Source organism: Varroa destructor, unplaced genomic scaffold, assembly GCF_002443255.2.
Source record: "Varroa destructor unplaced genomic scaffold, Vdes_3.0 BEIS01000001.1, whole genome shotgun sequence".
Lineage (NCBI taxonomy): Eukaryota > Metazoa > Arthropoda > Arachnida > Mesostigmata > Varroidae > Varroa > Varroa destructor.
The window spans coordinates 46762316-46771105 of NW_019211454.1; the positions used below are offsets into that span (position 1 = coordinate 46762316).

Consider the following 8790-nt stretch of genomic DNA (forward strand, 5'->3'; position numbering starts at 1 on the left):
ATATTAAACCGAATTGTGCTGAAATTTAGTACTGGTTTGCTATGGCGTCAACTGTCGTAGTACGTAGAATGGGTACCGAACACAAAGAAGTACCTGAGACCTTGTCACCGATCTTGCTCCCTTTCCTTGTTCTCGCCAGTTTGCTCTTTCAAGCTTTATTGTCCCATGCCGACGCCAGCGTTAACGAAAACACTCTATACGGATCAGAATTTTGAGGTGTGCGTGCACTGTAAAAGTTAGCAATCTAAATCCAACCTTAGGTGGAGAAGCAGTAGGCTCCTTCCAATTCAGTGAATGCCTCAAGAGGTCCAATTCGATTGAGACATCGACAGCCACCCGTGTATAACTTTGGCCCACAACGAATTCTCTGCTAGTCACATACACACAGATAGATACGACCGCGCATAACCAGGATAGCATAACAGACTTTGCCGTATTACTGCTGGTGCTGCTTCTCGACTAAGTGAAGACATCTAGCTTTTAAAAGCACCCACAAAGTCCATCTAACCAACTCACGGAGCCCACAATTGTGCCCGTCCAAATTGCACGTCTTTCAACTACATCGCGAATGAAATCGTCCATTGCTACGGCGACTGGATTGGGGACGTCCGACCGACGCCGCTACAGCCGCAACGGAAAACCGGATAACTTATCGCCACGACGGGGTCCATCCCCGCGCCCACGAGAATATTAATTTGAATTTACCACCGAACTGTAAAGCCCAGCACGTTCGTCGCCCTCGCGTCAGTCTGTGCCTAGTGCGCCATGACGATGGCCGAAGTGCCGCCGAAAAGGAACGTTGCTGAAAATAGCGAGATCGAGCAGCTTTCCCCTACGTTGTGTTGTTTCGAAGTCACATTACTAAAAGCTAACCGACGGTCGAAGGAGAACCTAACGCTAGCTGCGTACGCATAAGAGAGGAGTCGCTGGCTGAGTCGAGATTTAATACCCCGATTTCAAAAGCCAATACTTGGGAATTTTTATTGACAGCTTCACTGCCTTTGTTGGAAATATGGAAGAAGAAGTATCAGAAAAAGAGGGAAGTTTGGAAGCATAAGGGCTATGAACATTCTTAGCGCAACTAACCGGAAGGCTGGCAGAAGGCGCAGGTCGACCCGTATCGATCAAAGCCCTTAAACTAACATGCTTCTTTGAGTCGAGCGAACGAAGGCCACGAGCTTCCTGATATTTGAGTTAATCAAAGGCTTCCTTTAAGAAGGGAAAGAGAAAAAAAGATTTGATGCTTGCCCTAAATATCTGCAGTGCCTACACAACTAGATACGGTATTCGAAGGGTATATTAATCCCACATGTTATAAAGACAAATACCCTTTTCCGCCAATCTTCAGGTACTTCTTTCAAAAACCTATACTGTGCATGCATACAGACAGAGGCATTCGCAACCGTATCTTAACCTGTGTAATTAGACAGCCAGGTTTAAACAGTATTGCCGCCGAGAGTTACTATAAGGCAAATGGCGCAATTTGTGTATATTAGGAGATTAACAGAAGTTTACAAAGCTGCATCGTCGAAAGGCCTAATCCAGGTGCGACACACTTAGAATCCCTTGACGAACACCCCTTCCATCCTTGGGGGTATTTCTTCTACCAGAATTGCATTGGCACTGGCTGCCGTTTTTGTTCTATACGTGGGCCTGCCTTTTGCTAATTTCCAAGTTCAAGTTTAGCTCTGCCCCACTGGACAGCTAAAGAACTGAATCCATTGTTGTATGCTACGTGTGTTGGAACCAATTTCTACACGTAGCAAGACCATATAATGAGTAGTTTGGAATGCGCACGAGGCTTAATGCAGGGATGAAGCTTGTAGCGATCGCCAGCTACGATAAGCACAATGTAGCAGATGTCGTTGCAGCTGAACCGGTGGAAATGAGTTTACGACGTAGGATTAAGTGAGGTATGGTAAACTGCTTTGCCCCACTGTCGTCTTCAGGGGTTTGTCCATGTTTCGAGCTTACATCCGGTATCGCCGTTAAGCATTCTATCACTCATTCCAGAATGAGCGAGCCATAGCAAATAAGGCACTGAATCCACTTTACAGATCTGTATATTGAATAAATGTTGAAATCCGAGCTGACTTCTATGCGAAATTACGGCTAGTGATACAAATAATATTTTTTTTTAACTATTTTAGCCTACATATGTATCAATATAAGTGAACACATCGGATTTCGGCTTAACAAAAAAAAGATATATATATATATATATATATATATATATATATATATACAGTGTTTGCTACTAGATTCAAATTGCACCTATTGCTTGCCTGTCATAGCTCGATGCGCGTATGTAACATCTTGTTTTAAAAAATTAGATTTTCTTTAATTATGTGAATTTTATGTTTTTGTTTCCTGTGAGAACTGCAGCTTTTATCGCAACTCCTTAAAAACACATGTTTTAATTTTTAAGATAATTTGAGATAAAGGAGTTCTATTCGACGGCAAAAATGCCTAGGAAAATTATGACAGAAATTGAAAAAAGCCAAACGTACTAAATAGAGGGTGACAACACCTCATGCGTGGTTTACGATGAGATTAATCTAATCCAGAACACTATTTTTTTTAAGTAATCAGGATCACACAATCCTAGAACAAATACTAGAGGTAAGCCTACGGTTGGTCATTTTATGGTCTTTTGCCAGCTAAACCTTCGTCAACAAATCAACCAGTCAATTCGTTCAAGAAGAGAGGTAAGTGTAAAGTAGTATCTGCTTATGGGCGTAATTGTCGCGTCCGTTTAACACGTATGCCCGAACATGTGCCAGTACCCTGTAGATTATGTTACTCAAGTCCGACACTATTTTGCCTTTGTCTTTATTGCAGTTACTTTGTCTAAGGCTTTTTACGTAACATTCGAACGTAACTACTTGACTGAAAGACATTTTGCGCAGTATAGAAATCTACGCGTATTCCGTAAAATCAAATTTTCGTAGGTAACCCATCATACCTCAACGGACACTAGTGTCTACGAGAGGCTTAGAGAACAACTCAAGTAACGTGACATACTGAAAGGAAATAATCAGTTAACCTGTATAAAACAAAGAATTTCCAAGCCTTCAATGACGCCTCTCAATGAGAAAAAACACAGCCACTGAAGGTCCGAACGGTTTAATAAGCTGAATGTACTCGGAGGATTTAATAGCTGACTGAATGTGACAACAAATCTTTCATATATCTGTTGTTTTCATGGGTCTGATTTGCTGACATTACGAATAGATTAGTTTTTGCTAAGTATTGATCATGTTATATCACATATCCTTGAACTGCTAGGATAAACTTAGCAGATCTGGACCTAATATGGGTCAAGTGCGCGTGTAGCTATCGTACTTTACTGTTTATAGACGTAAAGCTTCATATAAAAGTGATTTTCTATAAGTCAAGTGTATAGCCTTAGTGGTCATCGAATACTCGTGTCATCTTTTCCTATACTGAACGTAACCTGATGCTTGAATCTCCTTGTTCTTTCTAACATAACATACGCTTTGTTATCGCATCAGCTACTGTAATTCGTAGGTAATGCAATGCCGTGAGCGGCATCGAACGGGCCTCTCTCTCCGTTCTGTTCTTCGGTGTTGTGTATTCAGGCGACCTACTTTAGTACAGCTTACCGTTGGCGGAATAACGAAACACATTTGACGCGCCATCTGAACACCTTGCAGCAGCAGCAGAAGGTGGACAAATTAGGTCCCGCTTTTTCTATTTCGTCCCTCTCTCTCTTTCTGTCTTTGTCCATTGTTAGTGATTAGCATGCGGGACATTATAAGGTCGTGCATGAGCCGCCCTGCTAGACCGGATGCGGAAAAACGTGTTTTTTGATGAGGCGATGAACAGGAAACGGGTCAACTTGAAGAATAGCCTGACGGCTTATTGGCGAGCGGTGGACGTCGTCCTGCTCCTGCCGCTTCTTCTCCTGCTTGAATACGCTCCCTCTCGCATAATCTCTCCTCACGTAGTCTATCGAATCGAAGACCAAACCCTTCTAGCTGCAATTTAGCTCAGTTCAACGGTCACTCGACGACCTATAGAGCGTACGACGGTTTTGGTTCGCGCTGTCCTGCTCATCTGCTGGTTCGCTGCCTATTCAGACGACCGGTCGTGCTCGAACGTCAGTAGCAACGGCCGTAGGAACGGCAATCGCAAGCAGCATACACAGATGCTCGGAGAGGAAGATCCTAGCTAAAATCGAGCGGTCGCGATGCGGCGGGCCTCCGCTGGCCAGCTCTCCATGCCCCTGAAGAACAAACTACCAACTGTATTGGAAGGTATTAGCGTTTGTTGTATCTTCGGTATGTTCGAAAATCACTCTAGCCCAGTCTAGCTCAATTCGAACCTTCGTGACCGCCACGGATACTGCTGACGCTTCCGGCGTGCTGCTGTCCGGATAACGAGTTGGGAAAGAGCATACCGATGACGTTGCTGTACTGCTGCTGCTGCTGCTGCTGCTGCCTCTGCACCTCACCCCCACCCCTTGCCGGCTAACGAACTAAGCCAGGCAGCAGAGTCCCCGAAGCAACGAAAAGAATGATGAAGCGAGGTTCGCTGTAGTAGTGCTGGTCACGGTGGCGGCCATTGGTAGTAGTGTCAATAGGGAAGCTTGGACCGGGGAAATTGGCAGGAAGGGAACGTTTAGGGCCCGGGGATGAATGGGTAACTGACGATCGCTGAGGGAGTGAGGGCAGCAATAAATGGACGAAACGGTTTTCTAGAACAATGCGTGCAAGGCTGAATGCCATCGGCACTAGCGGAAAGCGTTGTTTGCCGTCCGACAAATCAAGTGATCAATTATTCAGAATCATCGCGAACGCACAAGCTCGAAAGGGCCGACTGCCTGTCTGCCTGACAGTTATCCCTAGTCATAATCTTCGTCCGTGTGTTGTATTCTGTTTATCGCGGGGGTTGAGCGATTCCAGAATAGGGATGGGCCACGAAGCAGGCTGGGAATAGCAGAAGGTTTCTGGCTTCTGCGGTGGACAGGAAAGCGGATGCAGAAGCACAAATGGCAGCGTCTCGAACGAGCGGAGTTCGCCTCTTTCGTGTGAGTGAGTAGAGAGACCATAGTTGCTGCAATTAGAGAATGTGTGTCGGGGCTACGAACCGTATTCGGAGACCCCGAAGCAGGAGAACGGTAATAACAGCAGCAACGGCAGTAGAAGGACTAATAATATTATTAAGAACAATCATAATCATTACTACCACTCTTTTGGTTCGGATGATGTCGCGACTGTTGCACATGACCACCAACCCCGTTTTCTTTCCTAGAGGGCATTGCAATGCTATGAGTTTTGACTTGTAATAGTCTGTAGTAATGATAGTGATGACTTTTAGCAGTTCTCTGTTAGGGACTGCTTGAATGAACGATGCACTTCGTGAAAGCTGTTTTGGGAAGCACGAGAGGTCTGCGCCTACGGAGCATATTCTAAAAAGCGCACCAATTCTGACCTCAAGTTAGGATAGCGAAAAATCAAAGAAAAGAAAAAGAAGACATGAGACGATATGGATAGCATACATTATTTACGCACTTGACGATTTCGTAGCTTTGCTAGTAGACGCAAGCTATAACGTAGGAAACATTTTAAGTCTATCATTAATGAGACTCCAGCAGTAAAGCACATATTGCAGAGTCAAGATCTTGCTTCACTGAAGCATTTGCTTGCGTCGTACGGGAACTAAGTTACGTACGTCGCGCAGATACCACTAGCTAACATAACATTGCGCATCATCATACTTTATATATATAGAAAATTGACTAATATATAGAAAGGGCCATTTAAAGGTTGTCTGTACCTAGAAACGGGCTTTGAATTTCAATGTATTCAATATGAATCGATGTTTTTTCGTTCATATGAAAAATGCGCCTTACCTGAAGAGTGGTGTCAACCCATTGGTGAGCGAAGTAATGGGAAAATAGTCGCTCGTAGTGCTGGAACTATCTTTCAGCCGTCGTCAAAAGCTATGGCTAAACATAATATCTCCAAATTCATTAAGAATCAATATTGATAAGTACATTACTTATTATTTAGTCTGTCCCGATGAAACGAAACCGCTACATGCTTAACACAACGGGCATCTGTACGACATTTCATAACAATATACTAGTCAAATTAAAGCTTTCATGCCTATTGTTATCTAGGCCACCGTTGCTGATGCTGCTTTTCTAAAATAATGTCAACAAATAAACCCTTTGTCTGCTTAACTTTTTTCCTATTAAATAGTAAACGTGCCTTAGTAACCTTGTACGTGCACTAGTATTTTGTAGAAGAGTCGAATAATCAGCAGAGCCCGGGGCACACGAGTCACTTGGTCAGTCTTGATGGAGTCACTACGGCGCGTAGCATCGAGCGCGTTCCCTGGCCACCTATGTCCTGACTTTGTGACTATTCCATTTTTCGTCCTCTCCAGCTGTTTGTGGCCTCCTCGAAAGAAAGAAAAGTCAGCCCAGTAGAGATAACGTTCCATTTGATACGTTACTTGATTCGAACCGAATAAACGAATTGAAACAGCACCAACGAAAGAGAGCACAATAAGGAGGTCAGGTTTTTTCCCCTCTCTCTCTCTCTCTCTCTCTCTCTCTCTCTCTCTCTTACTCTCTCTCTCTCGTCGTTTTGGCCACAGCTTCAACCAGCGTAGACCATCGCTAGCGCACATCAACCGTTAGACCAGAACTTTACCGGTGACGATGTCCTCTGGCTCATTTCAGTTCCTTACCAGAATGAACGGCCCACATTCAGCTGCTATAGAGACAATAGGCTTTAGTACCTAGAAATCAAGGAACGATTGAATATGCTGGACATGTACCTAGACATAAGGGAACGACACATAGGACGGCGGCAATGAGTACCAATTGAGATTAGTCTGGACAGCTGATAGAAAGCAGCACCCGTATGATCTTATCCGCGTAATGTGCATGGCACCAAACTATACGTAAAGATTTGCCTACCATATGTAGGACACGACCACGACGATACAAATCAGTAGCTTAGAACTGTCGACGCATAGAACCAAATAGACAACCTTTTTGACCGTGATCGCTGTTAAGGTTAGCATTTCGCGAGCTGAGTCGGAGTGTGCACCATAGCTAATTATTGACCGATACTGTGAAGACGACAATCGTACTAATGTGCGATCACGCACTTGATTGTGTTTCACCGCTGTCGAGACCGTGCTGGTTAGCGGCTTTAAATATCTCTCTGGTTGTGCACTGTTCTTACGCCTTTAGTCAGCCGGCTTCAGAATGGGTTTCCGTTTATTGGGGTAAAAAGAGGGAAACGAAAAGGAACACAGAGGAGTGGAATGGTGAATAAGATTATCCCTTTTTCTCAATCAGTTTGTCGTCTCAGACTAGCGGCCCAGACTCAATCAGTGTCTAGTAGTCCTAATAAGGCTATATATAAGATCGAAAACAAGAGCGTTCGCCTGTGCCAAAAACGACCTGGTCGGTCTCACGCCATTCTGGTTGTAGGCCAAGCAAGCACTGACGATGTGACAACTGTTGCAGGCTGCGAGTAGTAGTAGACACACTTGTAGAGATGGGTTAGTACTCGTCTGCAACATGTGCCACGGTTCGTTATGCTGCTGCTGCTGTTGCCAGCGCCAAATGTAACAACAGCGACGACAACGGCGACAGCAGCGACGCGGGCTTCGACATGCTTCCAACTGCTAGACCATTTTTTCCTTGGTGCATATATTATGTATGTGTTTATAGGGATGTTGGAAATGTGTCTACGTACTTAATATAAAGGCCGAGACGGGCCTTTAGAAGTAACCCGATGGCCAGCAGAAACAGCAGTTCAACTCAAACACGCCTCAATGACTCGTCCGTGTTTGTGTTCAGCTGTTCTGTCACAGTGTTCTACTGCTGCTTCGAGGATTGAAAGGGCAGTTGAAAGGTAGATCGATAGGTGGCCTGCCGTGCGCCTGAGTGCAATGTGTCATAACACAGAGAGCAGCAAGAGTATGCGCGGCGGCGGAAGCCGAACAACTATTGTATAATGCATAAGCAATAAAATGCTGAACGGCCTAGGGATCGTCAAATGATCAAAGCAATAGCTGCTGCCTTCGCAGTCGGTGCGGCTGTTGATATATGGGCGCGCATTGAAACTAACGAACGGACATACAAACAGATGTGCAATAAAGAAGAGACATAAACGGTAACACATATCGCAGAAAAGAAAATCGTCTCCCACCGACTTATCGAGCAGCTTCTATAAGGTGGCAGTGTGTGAGAGGTGTCCGATCGGGCACTGTGAGCCTGAGTTTGGCCATATATTTCGCACTTTGCGTCTATGGTCGTGTGTGTGCGCGAGCGTGTTTGCCAACAGCAAAGGAACGTAATGGCCTTTATGTGCTGCTACCGCGAGACCTTAACGGCAAAACGATAGTTATGACGAATATTGGACATGGTGAAAGCTGTCCAGGCATAAAACCAACGGTGGCTACTGCTGTTTTGTTAAACGCTCGCTAGCTGCCACTGTGACGTCGACTTCTAATGAAGGCTCACTGAATTTGGCTTCATCTTCAACTGACGAAATCCTACCCAACGACGAATCAATACAGCAAGCACTACTACTGTGGCAGCGGCGTCATGCAGTGACCGTGGATACCTGCCACATACCTAACAGTCCTCCGCTGCCCCTATTGTGCTGGTGGAAAGGAACGAGGGCCGTAAAGTACGACGCTCATTTCACGCACCCATCGGCTATATTAGTTGAGCGACGCAAACTCTGTCACACTGCATTAGCTGCGTCGGTAAATGCATTCTTTTTCGCGAAGCGG

At 45.0% G+C, this 8790-nt stretch overlaps 1 long non-coding RNA gene across 19 annotated transcripts in view; it reads right to left on the reverse strand.

The window, feature by feature from the left end:
• The window catches only part of LOC111251428 (uncharacterized), a 22202-nt gene extending 15295 nt beyond the window's left edge, over positions 1-6907 (reverse strand). For 2 of the 19 annotated variants that reach the window (XR_015325548.1, XR_015325565.1), the window contains exon 1: positions 6240-6618. This is a non-coding gene — a long non-coding RNA (uncharacterized LOC111251428). The other 17 variants (XR_015325560.1, XR_015325537.1, XR_015325534.1 and 14 more) reach the window with 16 other exon arrangements.
• Between the last annotated feature and the right edge of the window lie 1883 nt (positions 6908-8790).